This window comes from Ascaphus truei, chromosome 3, assembly GCF_040206685.1.
Source record: "Ascaphus truei isolate aAscTru1 chromosome 3, aAscTru1.hap1, whole genome shotgun sequence".
NCBI classification, from domain to species: domain Eukaryota; kingdom Metazoa; phylum Chordata; class Amphibia; order Anura; family Ascaphidae; genus Ascaphus; species Ascaphus truei.
Window position 1 is genome coordinate 102352222 of NC_134485.1, and position 20049 is coordinate 102372270.

At 43.8% G+C, this 20049-nt stretch overlaps 1 protein-coding gene across 1 annotated transcript in view; it reads right to left on the bottom strand.

Annotated features, from left to right (window-relative positions):
* LOC142491683 (acetylserotonin O-methyltransferase-like) overlaps window positions 1-1649 on the bottom strand; it is a 78145-nt gene extending 76496 nt beyond the window's left edge. Inside the window, exon 1 of the mRNA XM_075594600.1 lies at window positions 1389-1649. The gene's annotated coding sequence lies outside the window, so the exon portion shown is untranslated. The remainder of the gene's footprint in view (window positions 1-1388) is intronic.
* Between the last annotated feature and the right edge of the window lie 18400 nt (window positions 1650-20049).

Consider the following 20049-nt stretch of genomic DNA (forward strand, 5'->3'; position numbering starts at 1 on the left):
TTGGTTTGGGCTCCCCCTCCGTCCCACGTGGGGAGCGGAGGGGGGGGGGGCTTGGTTGCGCGCGGGGCTTGGTTTGGGCTCCCCCTCCGTCCCACGTGGGGAGCGGAGGGGGGGGGGGGGCTGGGTTGCGCGCGGGGCTTGGTTTGGGCTTCCCCCTCCGTCCCACGTGGGGGGGGGGGAGGGATGCGGGGGATTCTGGGTTGCTGGGGGGAACAGGCAGCGCAAATGGCAGGACACTCTGCTTGCCCTGTGCACGCGCGCCGGGACCACAGGATTTGCCGCCATTTTTTTTAACTTTTTTTTTAACCCAATCAGGGAGGGGGATTATTTATTTATTTATTTAAAAAAAAAAAAAAATTGGCACGAGCAGGGGAATTCATTGAGCTGCAGCACGGGTCGCCAGCTGCCTAAATCCACTCGCAACGGGCGACAGGTTAACATTATTTGTCGAGCACTGTATATATATATATATATATATATATATATATATATAGATATATATATAGATATATATATATATCTATATATATATCTATATATATATATATATATATACAAAAGGCCCCAAGCACACAAATGAGGAAAAGCAGACAAACTTGTCAAAAATAGAATCTGATGATATATTTGTGATTAAAGCAGCTACAAAATCAATCCCAGCACCGGCAAGGAGAGTACATCTCATGGAACAAGCTAACAATGAAGGGAAAGGAGGGAAGGAGGGAAAACAAAGGGAAACGTAACAAAAAAACAACAAAAAAAGCACAGTACACAACAGGTTGACTACAGAGTGGAACTTTGTTGGTGACATCCAGTGTGGAGGACTACACTAATCAGCCCAGTGTATGCTGTGACGGCCGCATAGCAGATGCTGTTGCTGTGAAGATAACTGTCTGTCCATATGACCCAGGGTGGTCTGAATGCTCACCACAAAGACACTTATGTAAGTGGAATACTTTGTGTTTTTAATATTAAAAGCAGTATTATACTATTTTGCTTTTTCTCCTTTGTATATGGATTTCCCTTCCTTTCCTATGGAACATTACTGGTGTTGATCCGGAGTACCTATCTGGAAATGAAAGTTGGTAACTTCTAACAACCACAACGCCCTATTACCACGTTGTACACGTGAGTGCAAACTTTATAGAGCTATCAACACTGATTACATTTGTTGTAGTTGACAATATTGCACTATTTGGTGCTACTTCTATTTTCCACGTCCTGATGAGATTTGCGCACCTGTTTTCTTCTTCGATTGCTGGTTGGATTTGGTCTGAATCCTGTGTCGAGAGCTGCATTCTCTAAGGACAGTATACTGTTTATTGTTATTTTGGTTTAAAGTGGTGTTATTTGCGCTTGATTATTTTTATCACTACTGCATATAAACTTACCTGTTTTACCAGCAAATCCTGTCTGGATCCCCGTTTTTTGGTGCGCTTGGAGCGGTGCTCTCCTTCTTCCTGTCTTCTACCTACAATCAATTCTCCGGAGACAGCGCGACCACAGAGTCGGGTTTACAGGTCTTCAGAGCTGCAGTGAGTATTCAACGGCTTTGCATCACAAGCATACAGTACACTGCTCATATTTCATTGTCTGTGAAGTTCTTGTGCTTTTTGTCTGGCTCAGCAGGGGTGATTAATGACTGTTTGCGCACAGAGGGTAGTGGTTTCAGGCCATCCTGAATTCATACCAGACTGCCAAGATGTTCTACCAAAGCTCACCCTCCCCTCCAGCTGTGTTTGTTGCGTAAACCTCATTATTTTCTGGATTACTGGACTGTGTACATTTAGTCATTGGATTACAGAAGTTACACTGTTAACAGCACAACAAACATCCATACTCACTTTGCACCTGGATTGCATTCCCTATTACTCTATTTTAATTCTACTCATTGACTTTTTGTTATTGCATTGATTCTGCTTCAGCTTTGTAGCACTAATTCGTGACTTTTGGATTTAATGATATGTACAGAATCAGTGTGTGCTACCTGGGAAGTAATGGATATAGAAGGGAGTACTCTGGTTTACTGAAAATCAAAGAAATCCCTTAATGGTGCACTACAGGTGTACACAGGTAGTGCACCATTAAGGGATTTCTTTGATCTTCAGTACACCAGAGTACTCCCTTCTATATGACATAAGAATTTACCTTGTTTTATTCATTTTCATTTTGTATGAAACTTGGTATGCTTAATGTCTGCCGACTTGAATAGTATAGGATCATGAGTTTGGAATCAAAAGGTTAGTTATATAATTTAATTAGTAGTAAGTACAATAAAGATCAGTCTATAACTGTAGTTTCGTAGTGACACTACACAAGGGTTTTACACTAACTGAAAAAATTCTCATTTACCTCTGCTGGAGGGAGAATGACCACATTGGATCTGTTATACACAGGAACATAAAAAACGGCTACTTGGTAAATGGGGCGAGCTTAAAAGCCGGGGGTAGGGGCCACCAACCTCCAAACAACTGATGACAGTTGAAAATCTAAATGAATAAACACACAATCCCAGCAAGCTCAAGCCCCACTTATCAAGTATTACATTTTTCATGTTCCTGTGTATGACAGATCCAATGTAGTCATTCTCCCTCCAGCAGAAGTAAATGATAATTTTTACCAGAGTATAAGGACCTGCAAAACTAGTTATGCCGTGACATGGCTGCAGCCTTAAAACACTTTGGCCAAAGGTTTTAACTAAATGACACTTACTCATGAGAATATTAGCACTGAAGTATTGCAGTATGTATTTTGACACATTGGATGTAGCATTGGGCATTTCTGTCTTTTGTTGTATACATTTGGCCACGCTCACAGCACTCCTTTTTGACACAAATATATATGCTGTATACATGTGGTGGGTTTTGGGGTTCTTGAGCTTGCTGGGATTGTGTGTTTACTGATATGACGATAGTATTGAAAACACTTTAATAGAACTGAATTAAAATAATGGAGGGAAATGACGGCGATCGACACTCTACTGACCCTGAAACAGCATCAAGATAAGTGCCAGGGTCTAAGTATTGGTGTGTAGGAGGCTGTAAGACGACAGTGAGCCTACAGGGGCCATATGTGTACAAATGATCTCTAGTCTAAGTAGAGCAGCCCTAGTATATCCTAAACTGAAAGCAGGCTCCTCAGTGCACTCTAACGCAGTATATCCCTGCAGATAGCAGATAGAGAACAGGTAGATAGCTGCTGCGCAGAGGTAGATAAACACCCGACCAAAGGTGTATAGTGAACATAAGGCCTTGTCCAGGGTGGTGCTGAGTGAGCGGGTGTGCTCACACACTGGCCACCATGAAACACATTGCGGCAATGTGTGCCTAGCGTGGGAAAGCACCTGACCATGTGCAGCGCTTAGCTGCTTTCTAAGCAAGCAAATTTGAGTTTGCCGCTTGTGCTGCCAAGTATGAGTGCCTGCACGCTCAGCGCCAAAAGGGCCACAGCCTAAGGCTTTGTCCCCGCAGGCAGGCGCTGAGCTTGCTCATGCTTAGAGTGCACGCCTGTTGTCCTTTAAAATTTTGCAAGCGTTCGTGGGGGGGAGGGGACGATGCAGGGGAAGCTGAGCGCGCTAGAGAGTTTAGAAATGTTGTTTCGTTAAGCGCAGACCGAGGGTGTGCGTGTGTGCACGCGCATATGCGCGTGCGCATCTCATGTGCGGGGACTTGCATATATATTTATATCACATGAACATAGTGACTCGTCGCTCACCTAATAGTATAAAAATAAAAAACTTGATGCATAGGGAATCTCAACTGTTAACTACTTGAACTAGTGGCCACCAGGGGTCACTAAAAGCCCTAGTATAACATTACACTCAAAAGTTGTAACATCCAGTTAAAGACGTTGTGAAATGGATATTGTATATTTAATAGGGCCAAAAGAGGGATCCAAAGGACCCCAAGGCAACAGACTCAAAAACGTAGTAAAATAAAAAAAATAATAACATTTTATTTTAACCAATCAACAGACACATAAATAGGAAACATATAGACAAGGGTATTAAAATCCCCAGCTGAAGAGACGGCTAGTGAAAGGGTGAGCTGGTATCCAAATATAGCCTATGCTCGTAGGGAAAGGTATCCCATAGGTATATAAGGTATAGAAACTACATGGGGTGGATAAGAACGTATATACAGATACACTAGCAGGCTTCACATACAGGTAAAATTGCCTAGTTAGTGATTATAACCACCCAAAATGTGCATATTAGGTACATAGAAAGGTTTCTTCTCCATATATGTATCTTCCTCACTATCTCAAAGGACCATATACATTCATCACTAATGGATGTCCATACAGATACTCGTGTATCTTGTGGCCATGAGAGGTGGTATACCTCAAAAGAGTGATCTCACTAAATGGCCACATTACCTACATGTCGCATTGGTATAACACTGATAGCATATTTACCTTCGTATTCATGTAGGTAAGGTCAAGGAGAGGAACCAAAATACATTTCTATATCCAGCGTTATACTACCTTATGTTCGAACCCCATACACACAGACCGTATCTTCCTGGTGTACGTCATGCGTCTGACGTCACAATGCCCCGACGTACGTTTCACCTGCTTCAGGCACGCTTATTCAGGGGGAGGAGTCACATTAAGTGATAGTGGATGTCGGGTTTTAAAGTCAGTTGCCAAGGATGGGCCGCATAATTAACCAATGGATAGTAAGTATCTGATCGTGCCTCTGGATGGGCGTATACAGACTGCGGCACATAAATATATATACAGGGAGTGTATATAAGTCCTAAAGACTCTGTATATACAATTTTTTGGCAGGGAGAGTGTCTGGAATTAAGTGGGAAAATAAATAAAGGATAAAATATAATATACAGAGACCTATAGAGATTATGAAGTTTTATTAGACGAAATGTACATCTGTCTATATCCAATATGGAATCCATATATCCAGAAAGGCACTTACTTCGTGCACATAGGTGCCAGGAGAAACTATTGTATTTATATGGATTAAAATCATAGGGACACTTGCCACTTGAATGACACCATAATCAACTACGTCCACAGATGGAGGAGGACACTTAAATAATACATATGAACTTAGGTAAGTACTCACATTAAAGGAATAAATCCCTATTGTGTTGAAGTTATTTTCATAATGCATTCTTAGTTAGGAATAGACGTCAAATAGGTAGGTAGATTCATGAATGCGGAGTCCACAGATGGAAGAGGACACTTAAATCATACACTTGGACTGAAATAGATTTTTTCATATCTTGGGAGGTATGTATATAGGCACCAGGAGAAACAGATGTATTTATATGGATTAAGATCATAGAGACACTTGCCATTTAAATGACACCATAGTCAGCTACGTCCACAGGTGGAAGAGGACACTTGAATCATACATATGAACTTGGGTAAGTATTCACATTAAATGAATGAACACTTATAGTGTTGAAATTATTTTCATATTTCATTCTTAATTAAGAATATACGTCAAACAGGTGGAAGAGGATATTAAATCATATATAAAAAATTTATTATTTATCTTTAGAGGTACCGTATTGACCTTATGGGCGGTCTCAGTTAGACTAGTACAATCCTACACCTTCATATACCATATTATTTAATCTTATTATTATATTATTTTAGTATCTTATTTCACACTTCACATGCACACACCTTCTTTGTTGGGGGTTAGTGGGATCCAGGTAGATTGTTAAGTTTAATATCTAGTGGTTACGTTTTGACCCTTTTGGGCGGTACCAACAGAATAGCACAATCCTACACATTTTACATTATTTATTATTATTTCCATATTACTCTTCAACATTTATTCATGCAGTGCTTATATTACACTTTTTAGGCTTAGATTATACTTCTCCATCACATTAGTTATTATATTACACTGATTCACTTTAGTACACATGCCATTATACTGTATAGATTTATTATTTATGTTATGATACACATACCTCCCTAGATATGACTGTTATTATGTTTTTGTATTAATCCATTTCAATTTTTATATATGATTTAATATCCTCTTCCACCTGTTTGACGTATATTCTTAAATAAGAATTAAATATGAAAATAATTTCAAAGCTATAGGGGTTTATTCCTTTAATATGAATACTTACCCAAGTTCATATGTATGATTCAAGTGTCCTCTTCCACCTGTGGACGTAGCTGACTATGGTGTCATTTAAATGGCAAGTGTCTCTATGATCTTAATCCATATAAATACAACAGTTTCTCCTGGTGCCTATATACATACCTCCCAAGATATGAAGAAATCTATTTCAGTCCAAGTGTATGATTTAAGTGTCCTCTTCCATCTGTGGACTCCGCATTCATGAATCTACCTACCTGTTTGACGTCTTTTCCTAACTAAGAATGCATTATGAAAATAACTTCAACACAATAGGGATTTATTCCTTTAATGTGAGTACTTACCTAAGTTCACATGTATGATTTAAGTGTCCTCCTCCATCTGTGGACGTAGTTGATTATGGTGTCATTCAAGTGGCAAGTGGCCATATATTTTAATCCATATAAATACAATCGTTTCTCCTGGCACCTATGTGCACGAAGTAAGTGCCTTTCTGGATATATAGATTCCATATTGGATATAGTCAGATGTGCATTTTGTTTAATAGACCTTCATAATCTCTATAGGTCTCTGTATATTATACTTTATCCTTTATTTATTTTCCCACTTCATTCCAGACACTCTTCCTGCCAAAAACATTGTATATACAGAGTCTTAGGACTTATATACACTCCCTGTATATATATTTATGTGCCGCAGTCTGTATACGCCCATCCAGAGGCACGATCTGGTTAATTATGCGGCCCATCCTTGGCAACTGACTTTAAAACCCGACATCCACTATTACGTAATGTGACTCGTCCCTCTGATGAAGTGTTCCTGAAGCACATGAAACGTACGTCGGGGCATGGTGACATCAGACGCATGACGTACACCAGGAAGCGACGGTCTGTGTGTATGGGGCTCGAAGAAAAGGTAGTATAGCGTTGGACATAGAAATTTATTTTGGTTCCTCTCCTTGACCTTACCTACATGAATACGAAGGTAAATATGCTATCAGTGTTATACCAATGCGACCTGTAGGTAATATGGCCATTTAGTGAGATCACTCTTTTGAGGTATACCACCTCTCATGGCCACAAGATACAAGAGTATCTGTATGGAAATCCATTAGTGATGAATGTATATGGTCCTTTGAGATAGTGAGGAAGATACATATATGGAGAAGAAACCTTTCTATGTACCTAATATGTGCACTTTGGGTGGTTATAATCACTAACTAGGCAATTTTACCTGTATGTGAAGCCTGTTGGTGTATCTGTATATACATTCTTATCCACCCCATGTACTTTTTATACCTTATATACCTATGGGATACCTTTCCCTACGAGCATAGGCTATATTTGGATACCAGCTCACCCTTTCACTAGCCGTCTCTTCAGCTGCGGATTTTAATACCCTTGTCTATATGTTTCCTATTTGTGTGCCTGTTGATTGGTTAAAATAAAATGTTATTATTTTTTTGATTTTACTACGTTTTTGAGTCTGTTGCCTTGGGGTCCTTTGGATCCCTCTTTTGGCCCTATTAAATATACAATATCCATTTCACGACGTCTTTAACTGGATGTTCCAACTTTTGAGTGCAATGTTATAGGGCTTTTAGTGATCCCTGGTGGCCACTAGTTCAAGTAGTTAATATATATTTATATGCAAGTCACCTCGCCAAGCACCACCCGCTCAGCGAGCTCAGCGCTAGCGGGGATGCAGCCTTACATAGGAGCTGGGTAGTGCAAATCAGGATAGCAATAAAAGTTCTAAAGTGCATACAGTTTGAGATTAATTCTATATACTAAGAGAAATCCACTCACCAGATTGTGTACAGTATTTAAGTGATATAATTAAGTAATAATCCCCTCAGAACAGGGCATTACTGGCCAATAATGCCCTGGCTGGAAGAGTTGAAGGCCCGAGGCGAAGCCGAGGGACTTTAACCCAGCCAGGGCGTTATTGGCCAGTAATGCCCTGTTCTGAGGGGATTATTACTATTACAGGCTAAATGTAGGCTTATCTCATAAATAATAGACACTTTTGAATAGTTAAATAGATTTTTTTATTAAAATAAAATGGTAAATACATGAAACCACCTCTACAGTATATACTCTTACACTGCAGATATCTATGTCCACACACTGCCGCCCCCTCTGTGTACACACACACACACACACACACACACACACACAGCAGCTTACACACAAACTGCTGCTACACACACACACACACACACACACACACACACACACACACACACACACACACACACACACACACACACACACTGCCTCTACACACACACACACACACTGGAGCTCTAGACACACAGCACAGCACGTCCTCTACACTCACTACACAGCACCTTTACACACACAGCAGCTCTACACACACAAACTCTGCTGCTACACACACATGCTACACCCATAAACACTGCTACTGACACACACACACACACAAGCTCTATACACACACACACACACATCAGCTCTACACTCACACAAACTGCTGCTACATATACAACAGCACAACACACACACTGCAGACACAATAAAAAATGCAGCCACTTACTAAACTTTGCACTCCCCCCCCACCTCTACACACAACACAGCACAACACAGCACCTCTACACCCCCCCCCCCCACACACACACACAAACACACAACACTGCACCTTTATACACAACACACTTCTTTGCAGTCTCTCTCCCCCATCTCCCAATTCAACCGAATCTGCTCAGAAAATCTCAGTCAGCTCGGGAGGGGGAGGAGTCAAACCGTGGCTGATACTTTTTGACCAATCCCCTGCCATGTCTCAGAGCTTTTACTTAATTCAAACCAATCCCCTGCCCTGTCTCAGCTGTTCTGAAAGCTGATTGGCTGGAAATAAACAGATTGAAAACGGCATTTTGCAAGCTGCTGAAATTCAGGGCATTACTGTGGATAATGCCCGGAATTTTAACCAATCAGAGAGCAGGGTTTTCAATAATGCCCGGAATTTTACTGCTTTAGCCTATAATAAGTATTATAGGCTAAAGCAGTAAAATTCCGGGCATTACTGAAATCCCTGCTCTCTGATTGGTCAGAATTCTGGGCATTTTTTATTCAGTACAGCCTGGAATTTTTGACAACTTCCATACTCACATCAAAGCAGAGATGCAGGGGCTTGCGCAGAGATAAAAACCGGCAAGTTTAAAACTTAACTTCAGCACCTCCGCTCCTCTCCTCACTGAGCACACTGAACACGGCAGCACAAGCAGCCTCTCTCACTCTCTGACAGCTGTTAGTGCTGTCAGAAGCTGCCATGTCCAAACTGGTAACTTTGTTGCATGCAACAAAGTAATATTTCTCACCACATCGATTGCCTGTGCTACTGTAAGGTAATTTGTATTTCTTTTTATTTAGTTGTAGTTAATATCACAGTCCCCCCACTTCTTTCCCCCATCTCCCCTCCACCCACCTTCCCCCTCCATTCCCCCCAATTTCCCCCCACCCCTTTTCTCCACTCACATCTTTTCTCACCTCTCTCTCCCCCCGCTCACCTCTCACTGCCCCCGCTCACATCTCTCTCCCTCACCTCTCTCTTCCCCCTCTCACCTCCCTCTTCCCCCCCCTCACCTCTCTCTTCCCCCCTCACCTCTTTCTTCCCCCTCACCTCTCTCTTCCCCCCTCACCTCTCTCTCTTCCCCCGCTAACCTCTCTCTCCCCCCGCTCACCTCTCTCCCCCTCACCTCTCTTCCCACCCCTCACCTCTCTCTCTTCTCCCCCCTCACCTCTCTCGCCCCTCACCTCTCTCCCCCTCACCTCTCTCCCTGCTCACCTCTCTCCCGCCTCACCTCTCTCCCCCCTCACCTCCCTCCCTCCCCCTCACCTCTCTTCCCCCTCACCTCTCTCTCTTCCCTCCTCACCTCTCTCTCCCCCCCGCTCACCTCTCTCTCCCCCCCGCTCACCTCTCTCCCCCCTCACCTCTCTTCCCACCCCTCACCTCTCTCACTTCCCCACCCTCACCTCTCTCAATCCCCCCCCCACCTCTCTCTCTTCCCCCTCACCTCTCCCCCCCACCTCTCTCCACCCCTCACCTCTCTCTCACCCCCTCACCTCCCCTTACCTCTCTTCCCCCTCACCTCTTCTCTCATTCCACCTCCTTCACCTCTCTCTCCCCCCCCTTCTTCACCTCTCTCTTCCCCCTTCACCCCTCTTCCCCCCCTCCACCTCTCTTCTCCTCCCTCCACATCTCGCTCTCTCCCAGCCCTCCGCCCTCTCTCTCCCCTCACCTCTCTTCCCCCACCTCTCTCACTGCCCCCCCCCTTCTCTCACTCCCCCCTCACCTCTCTCACTTCCCCCCCACCTCTCTCTCACCCCCCTCACCACCCCCTTCCCCCCCCCCCTTACCTCTCTTCCCCCCTCACCTCTCTTCCACCCCTCACCTCTTCTCTATTCCCCCTTCACCTTGTCTCTCTTTCCACCCTCCTTCACCTCTCTCTTCCCCCCCTCCACCTCTCATCCCCCCTCCACCTCTCTTCCCCCTACACCTCTCTTCCCCCCCTCACCTCTCTCCCCCCCTCCACCTCTCTGCCCCCCTCCATCTCTCTCTCTCCCACCCCTCAGCCCTCTTATCTTCTACTTTACTTCTTTTTCCTACACAGGTATATACACTGATAAAAAATCAATGAACACAAAAATGTATCTTTTTATGAAAAATGTGAAAAAATTAAAATATGCCTACATTAAGCTTATAATAGTAATAATCCCCTCAGAACAGGGTAATACTGGAAAATAATGCCCTGGCTGGACCTCGGGCCTTCAACTCTTTCAGCCAGGGCATTATTGGCCAGTAATGCCCTGTTCTGAGGGGATTATTACTTAATTACAATAAGTGCTTAAAAAAGCTCAAAAATATAGGGAGACTATCCGTGGTGAGACAGTAGACAGCTCTCATGAAAAAAAGTGTAACAAGTGTATAATGTGACAAAGTAAATGTGTTCTAAATAACCTCATACACATGAGGTGAGAGTCTGCTGCTCGTCAATAAAGATGGCTCATCAACTCATAGTATAGGAAGTTTGATATAATGTGATATGGTGAATCAGGTAAGTAATGCACGTACTAAAAATTCAATTAGACTGTAAGCTCCTCGGGGCAGGGACTCCTCTTCCGAAATGTTACTTTTATGTCTAAAGCACTTATTCCCATGATCTGTTATTTATATTATCTGTTATTTATTTGATTACCACATGTATTACTACTGTGAAGCGCTATGTACACTAATGGCGCTATATAAATAAAGACATACAATACAATCTTTAAAACATGGCATGTTTAGTGTACATGTTACCACTACAGCAAACAACCGGCTCCCACTTCGTGAGAACGACAGTGGTCGTCCACGAACATAGCGTATCGTGTCACTAAAATATTCACCATCATAATGACCCAACCTTGTTGAGATATAAAGGAATCCAAATTGCCACCCTAGTAGCAGTGGAGGGGACAGAATAAAAGCTCTTTCCAAGCAGAAAAGCTTTTGGATCTATAAAATGAAAACTTTGTTCCCTATGGGACTAAATGAAGAATTAGACATTTGGTCACTTTATTAGACTTAATGAAATATGGGTTTATTAAATATTCAGTGTTACCACTGGCTTATTGGCCATTATTTATCATTTTATATGTCATTTGTTTTTATGGTTCCAGTATATTTTATTTAATATTATACATGTCTATTTAGATTTGAGCTGCTTAAAGCAGCAGTTCAAGCAATATCCTACATGTGGTTTTTTTTTAAAATAAATCAGTTCTGTACTATGAGAAAATACTTGTAGCATTTAAAAACATGGTTTTAGAGACATTTTTAATGTTTCTAATGTAAGAAGCATTTCCAAAGTGACAGTCCCCTTCCACTGCTGATAGGCTCTGGCTCTTGAGCCCCGCCCTCTCTCTAGCAGTGCACCAATTGTATCTAGTGTAGGGATGTCTCAGTTTGCTTCTAACTTCGCTGCAGCGTGTATCTGGAGGAAGTGTATGGGCCATGTTGTTGCGCAATAGTCAGGAGTGACTGTCAGAGCAGAGAGAGTTCGCGCATGCGCAGTGCAAAGCACGCGAACAGGCGGACAATCAAAAGAGGCTCAGCACGTAAACTACAACCCACAGGAGCCTCAGCAAAGTCACCTGATGCCAGGGAGCGAATAGGAGTGCAGGAATTGCGAGAGGCAGGAAAGGGAAGCGTGGGGGAGAGACCACGCTAGCCAGAGGGCACCGGAGGAGCAAGGGGAGAGGTAGTGTGTGTGCAGGGGGTCAGTGACCCACCTGCGTAGGCAGATTCCCCCTCAGGCCCCAGTGTATTCCCTCTGTCACCATAGCTTGTGGTGCTGCAGGGACGCCCTATATTGGTAGCGACACATGCCCTTACTGCATAGACAGATAGGGACACAGTGTGCGGAGCTGCGGTTGGTGATAGTCGTTGGGGCCCAGGCTGCTGTACATCATCCACTACTCGTGAGAGACTGCGCTGGATCGGCGGATCCTTTGCAAAGTTGTTGCCGGTTACCCCAGTGACCGGAAGGTATTTACTAAGTGCACCAACACCGGTTAACAGGCACTGATCCCGCCTTAGGGAACACTCTTTGGGGACACTAGGTGGAGTGACCAAAGGACTGAACCTATATACATATCTTTAGTTATACGGACACGGTGTGGGGGCACACGGTGACGGGACAGTGACATTTCTCTTTATGAGTGTGGTCGAGCCACAGGTGTTATATTGCAAGTAGTTGGTTAAGGATACATTGTTATACTGTATGTGTGTTATTGCTGTGCCTATAAGATAAGGTTCTATCGATACTTAGTAGTAAACATTTACAATCTGATGTGTGTTGCTATTGTTCTTGCCCAGGGGAATCTTACTCATTGAGGATCCTGGGTAAGTGGAGGTGCTGCCAGTACTATAACTATTACCCCAGGCTCCCAGCTAGCGGGGGCCCAGATCTTCTTGAGCCAACAGGTGTGTATAGTACCAGTAGTCACTCTGAGCGTAGGAAAGAGGGCTACACTAGTAACTGCCCTGTCAATTCTATTCCAAAACTACATTTCCCATAATGCTGAATTAAATAACCCAGAGCAAAGTAATTGATTACAGGAGGACGGATCTATCTGCAGCTTAGCTAATCACTTGTCAGTGTGCAGATTGTATTGGTGCACATATTGAATAGGAAAAAATATTTATTTATATTTTTTTAAAATGGCAGCTTGAACTGCAGCTTTAATGCAGCGTACTACCAATCAATTTCAGGCATATTAGCTGGTTTTGTTACTGTATCTTGACTTTCATGTTTCTCATAACTGGTGTATTAATTAGAATAACGTTCTAATCCTGAAATCACGATGTTTAACAATATCTTTGTTTCGTTCCAGTTTTTCTGTGATACGTGACGGTTTTTGAGATACTTCTGTGTACAGTATACTGTTTGCATTTTGTTTTTAAATATATGTTTTAGTGATATTATATATTATTAAACTATTTTTGTGTACGTTGATACTGAATGTTAATTATGCTGTTATAGCCGCGGCCCCTTTTATTCTCCAACATCTCCGAATTTTTTCAGGTTTTTTTTCCGAATGCCACGCACTTCACTGCACTTCACCACGTTCATGCCGCAATCTGACCGCATTTATACCGCATTCATGTTGCATTCACACTCGATGTTGATGTGTTTATTGATAATGGTTCGGATTTAATTGGTTGCAATTCTTTGCGTATCCGCCAGATGGCAGATATTTATAAATTGTAATACGCATGTTGTAATACGTACGCTTATTTAATATGGGCCGTGATTAATGCAACAGATGATATGATGGCAACAGTTGTTCAAATTTATCAGTATTTTATCGAAAACTATGACTTTTACATATTTTCGCCAGATGCTCATGTGTGGAAGCGTGCAATAAGGAAAAAGTTATGTAGGGATCCATGTTTTTTTCGTATTGATCCCGGTGTTATTGGAGGGTATTGGTGTGTATCACCGGGTTTTCCCCGTATCTATGATCATGGAGACTGCAAAACGCGAAAGGTCATGTTAAAACCAACTAAGAAACGTCAGTCACTGGCAAGCAATGCGACAGCGACAGCAGCAGCTTCCAATAACGGTCCGACTGTCAGTGAAAACCTGGTGACCGGCAACCTTTGCTGTCTGTCCCCGCCCGGATACCTGCAGTCTGAGCCGGATTTCGCATACAGATTCGAGCAAGCTTGCATGTACCTAAGCGATTTCCAGGCTCATCAGCTGACTACAGGTTTAGTAGTCCCGCTGTCACCTGTCAACGATGTGTATGATCAAGAATACGGGACTGGCAGTGGCTCGGCGCCAGCTGATTGGGAAAGTCTATGGTGAGTAATGTTGCCGTATTTTATTCTGTTTTTTTTTATTTTGAAAATATCAATATCAATGTGATTCAAAAGTCAAGCGGTTCTCCTGTAAGCAATATCATTGGCTGATCAGCTTCTACAGTAGATACTGCACAATTCGTTAAAAGCTAGGTGCATGCGCATTGGAACCTTCTTGAAACGCATATGCATGTCATCACATCGACGGTAGGCGCATGCGCATGTGAACAGGAGACGCCCCCCGAGAAAATTATTGGTGGGACTGACTGTGGAAACTTCTTTAGAGGGCTGACTGACCATTACAGTAAAACTTTTCCTTTTTTTTGTTCCTCAGAAAAGAAAACTTTGTCATCTCATGCGGAAAACGGCAAATGGAGGGATTGCGATGGATAATATCGCTTTGTGTTACAATGCCTGCACATTGCTGAATCTGAGAAAAAAAAACAAGTACCGGAGTCTACAGTTTAGTGGCCGTTGTTATTTATTAGGATAGAATACCTGAAACAGTATGCTGTTGTTTTCAGACCGTATACAATACTTTTTTATATAAATAACACAAAGCCCAGCACACACTGTCTATAGATAATAGAACAAATGAAAAGGGATAATGTCAAGAAGAAATGTAATGACATTTAATATGTAACACAAACCACCAGTAGAAGAACCACATCCACTACATCAAAAATTGATAACATGCAATAATAAAACAGGCAAAAACAGAGGGAATAATGGAGGGGGGAGAGGGCAGTGAATAAGGTACAAACACAGTACTTTTTTTTTTTATATATATACTGTATAATAAACCCGAAAAAATAAAAAGTATGCATTTATTCTACATGTATTCAAGTACATATGTGTATTATATACCTGTACAGCATGTATTGTTGTAATTCTCTTGTGATGTACAGTACTGAGCATTCCTACAGTATACAGTACAGTATGCCTGGACAGTACTGTACAGTATGTTCTAGAAACACTGTATTTTGTTACAGTATAAAAGGAGACAATGGAACAATTTAAAACAAATCAACATTTTATTTTCTTGGTGGAGTAAGTACAAAAACATTTATTTACAAATACAATGTAAAAACATTTTAAGTGTACAGCAATTCAAAACATCAACAGGTGTATGGATTACTGCTAGTGAAAACATTTATGTACAGAAAGTCAAAACATTTACAGTCAGTCAGGCCTGCACAACTCCACAATGTATCCCTGATGAAGTAGACTAGATCTACGAAACGCATTTGGATTGATTTGTATGTATTTGGGCACTTGCCTTTATTACTCCGTGAATACTGTTAGTTCATACTGTGCCTGCGGTGTATTTGGCCCATTGATGTAGCGCTGGTTGGTCGCTTCATGTGACGCGATCCAGTACGTCATCGGTCACCGCCTGAGGAACTAGGAGCTTGTAGGCATCCATTGAAGGTACTGAGCCCCTTAGCCGACAGTGTGGGAGTTATTTACACTATAAGTGAGACTATGAGAACTTCTGACCTCCACGTACCAGCAAGCAAGCTGCCTCCTTGTGACGATAGCTTATGACATGTTGTAATTTACACCAAATAACTGGGTTTGAACTGAAAGAGGCTTAGATATAATAAAGTATATTTATTCCTTTGGATAGGTGAACACACGATATAGTACAGTAACAAAACAAGAAGTACACTTACTTTGGGGATGGGGGATGAGAAGTATGTTGCATAGCATTTCTCTCGCAATCAGGTACAATCAAGATGATTTCAGAAGACAAAGGATAAAGGGTGGACAACAGTTTATTAACCTTTAGTAACCCTATCCTTAACATTGAGTACAGGTGATTGGTCTTCAATTACCTCTAGCCACTCTTTAACGTGGGAACACATTTTGATACATGCCCCCCTGCTAGTTGGTACATGCGCATTAGAACTCTGGGGTCTCATTTCTGTAGCCCCTCATCTGCATCAGGAATGCCAGCTAGTCTACCAAACGGAATTCCAGGCAGGATATTCTTTGTTGTGAGGTGTGAAATGGGACACTTACAGACTGCTCTGGTTTGAGCCGTCTCCGCCCTCAGGTAAACAGTGAGGGTGACAAAATCATTTGAACAATACTTAAGTCCTAGACATTGGGTCGCCTCTCTGGCCATATGCTACCCTGGTATGCAAAGGAATTTCCTCTGGGTTTTATCCCTGCTTGGGACACAGTATTACAGATAAAACACAAACATATTAAAATATCCTGTTCTGTTGGGTCCAGCGGGTCCAAACTTCCCAGTTCTCAATGCCGGAACTGGGACACCCTATGGTCCAATTTGCGACTTGCTACGTCCTTCGGGACCGGAGTTACACAAATACACCTTAAACCGTTTCCTATTTTAATACAAAAAACTCCGCTGTAAATTAAATCACGTTTTTTCACTAAATCCCCATTGAAAACAACGGGCTCCACCGCCATAGACTTTAAACGGGGCTGCGCCGCCGTTGAAGTCAATGGGGGGGTTTCCGCCATAGCCGGTCAATGGAGATTGGCCGCCATTGGAGTCTATGGGAAAAGTCCCGAACTTTCAAGGGGGTCCATACTCTGTCGGGTTGGTCCAAGAGGGTCAAGGATGGTTCTGCAGCGATGCCGGAGCAGTGACTAAAGGTACCCCAAACCCTGATCCTCTGGACCCTCCGGAACCGGAGATATGGATTCCTAAATTTCAGCTTTTCACACTTAGCCGTTTTCTTGAGCTGTTTCTGCCGCCGCCATTGGAACCTATGGCGCGACCCGCTCTTCTCGGTTCGACCATTATCGGGGGTCCAGGATTCGGGGACCCCGTGGTGGTCGAGTGGGGGGAGGCCTAGGAACTAGGGGCAAAAAGAATTTTATTTCTAGGTGTTCTAGAACTGTTTATTCCCACGCCACTTGTCGTTGAACTTGGCTAATAAGTGATCAAAGCTCTCTTTTAGAAATTGTATCCGCTTTGCGGTTTTGCGGTTTGGACGGCAGCCAACTCGTTCCTGGAAAGCTCCTTCGAGGGATCTCCATTGAAGTCAATGGGCCCATTGACTTACAATGGGAAACCGCCGCTCCTCCTCTCGGACGCCATCTGCTGGTCTTCACAGGAAACAGGACCCAAACAGCAAGATTCGCCATTGAAACACATGGAGCCCCAATGGCGGCCTATGGGACCCTGCAAAATGGTGCCCGAAAAGGCAGGAAAATTACACAAAGGGCTATAATCATTAAAGAACTATTAACCCTTGTACTCCCGGATGGATTCTAGTGTGTGTATGATGCAGACACTGATTAAACCAGATATTACAATGAAACATGGGAACAGGAGAAAACACATTTTCATGTCTTAACAAGGGTTAAATCACATTTCTGGACCTCAGCCCAGTTAACTCCTTGTCTCCCTGGTGAGGTCAGGGGATGGCCAAATGGGGTGCAACCCCTTTAATCCCGGGCCACCCCCTTTCACCCTCTACACCTCCCCTTCTTAATGGGTTACCTGTGGCCCACTGGCCCTAACGGGGAGTGTGGCACTGCTGGCACTATTAATTAATTCAGTCTCAGAGGGATAGTCCTGGCGTGAAAGTCCATCAGCATTGCTGTTTTCACTGCCCTTTTTGTGTTGAATGGTAAATTCAAATTCTTGCAAAGCCAAGCTCCATCTCAGCAACTTGGCATTCTCCCCTGATACCCTCTGTAGCTAACTCAGGGGATTGTGGTCTGTGATGACCGTGAAAGCCCTCCCATATACATAGGGCTGGAGCTTTTTGTGTGCCCACACAATGGCCAAGCACTCCTTCTCAATGGTGGCATATGCCTCCTCCCTGGGGAGCAGTTTGCGACTGAGATACACCACAGGGTGCTCTTTGCCGTTGTCCCCCACCTGGCTCAATACAGCCCCAACACCAAAGTCTGAGGCATCAGTCTGAATGAAAAAATGTTTGGTATAGTCTGGGGCAGCCAGTATGGGGGCTCCAGCAAGCGCAATTTTCAGTGCCTGGAAAGCAGTTTCACATGGCAGGAGTCCAGGTAATAAGCACAGAAAGTTGCTTCTTAGTCAGATCAGTCAGGGGTTTGGCCACAGTGCTGTACTGTGGGACAAATTTCCTATAGTACCCTGCGGTGCCCAAAAATGCCATGACCTGTTTCTTGGTTTTTGGAACAGGCCACTGAACTATGGCTTCTACCTTGGCTGGCTCTGGTTTGAGATGCCCTCCACCCACCCTGTGCCCTAAGTACAGGTCTTCTGCCATCCCTACCATACACTTAGTGGGTTTTAAGGTAAGCCCAGCCTCCCTTATCCTATCCAGCACCGCAGCTACATGTCATAAATGGGAGTCCCAGGAATTACTAAAGACAGCAATGTCATCTAAGTAAGCCCTGGCATAGCTCTGCATCCCTTCCAGTAACCTATTGACCAGGCGTTGAAAGGTAGCCGGGGCATTCTTCATCCCAAATGGCATCACCAAAAACTCATAGAGGCCACTTGGAGTGATGAATGCTGACTTCTCCCAAGCCTCCAGGGTCAGTGGGATTTGCCAATAGCCTTTGCTCAAATCCATGGTGGTCAGATACTTTGCCCCCGCGAGTTCATCTAGTAACTCATCCATGCGGGGCATGGGGTAAGCATCTTACACCGTCCCAGCGTTGAGCAACCGGTAGTCCACACAAAACTGGGTGGTCTTGTCCTTCTTAGGAACTAGGACTACTGGACTTGCCCAAGGGCTCTGGGACGGAGTAATTACCCCAAGGGTCAGCATCTCCTCAATCTCTCTCTCCATACTTGTCTTGACCTCTGCTGACACTCTATAAGCGTGCTTATGCTGAGGCTGCAGGTCCCCGGTGTGCACTGGGTGTTTTGTGAGATGTGTGGTCCCTGGCATGTCAGTGAAGAGGGCGCTAAGCTGAGCTAGCATGTCCCTGGCTTTCCCCTTCTGCCTAGCACTCAACTGTGCCCCTATCTCTACCTGCTCTACAGTGTTTCCCTGCCTAGCCTCCCCTAGGAGATCAGGCAGAGCATTGCTCGCCGGATCCTCCAGCAGTGGGCTACAAATGGCCAGCACTGCTCCCATACTCGGTGCTCTGTATTCTTTCAACATGTTGATGTGGTATGTCTTGTGCCTCTCAGACGCTACCTGTACAACATAGTTGCACTCAGTCACCTTTCGGATAACCGAGTACGGTCCCGACCAGGCAGCCATCAGCTTGTTCTCCTGAGTGGGTTTGAGAACAAGCACCTGCTGTCCTGGGATGAATTCTCTGCTACGGGCTTGCCGGTTATACCATTGCTTTTGCTTGGTCTGAGCGGCCCTGAGGTGGTCCTGGGCCACCCCCATGAGCATCTCTAACTGGTCTCTGAGATCTACTACAAACTGGATCACTGAAGCATCAGTAGCAGTAGTCTCCCCTTCCCATCCCTCACGGAATAGGTCCAGAGGTCCACGTACCCTGCGGCCATATAGTAGCTCGAAGGGGAGAAGCCTGTAGATTCCTGCGGTACCTCTCGGTATGCATACAGCAAGTGCTGCAGGTGAATCTCCCAGTCTTTCCCCTCCACCTCTATAAAGGTCTGAAACTTCTGCTTCAGGGTACCGTTAAACCGCTCACATAATCCGTTT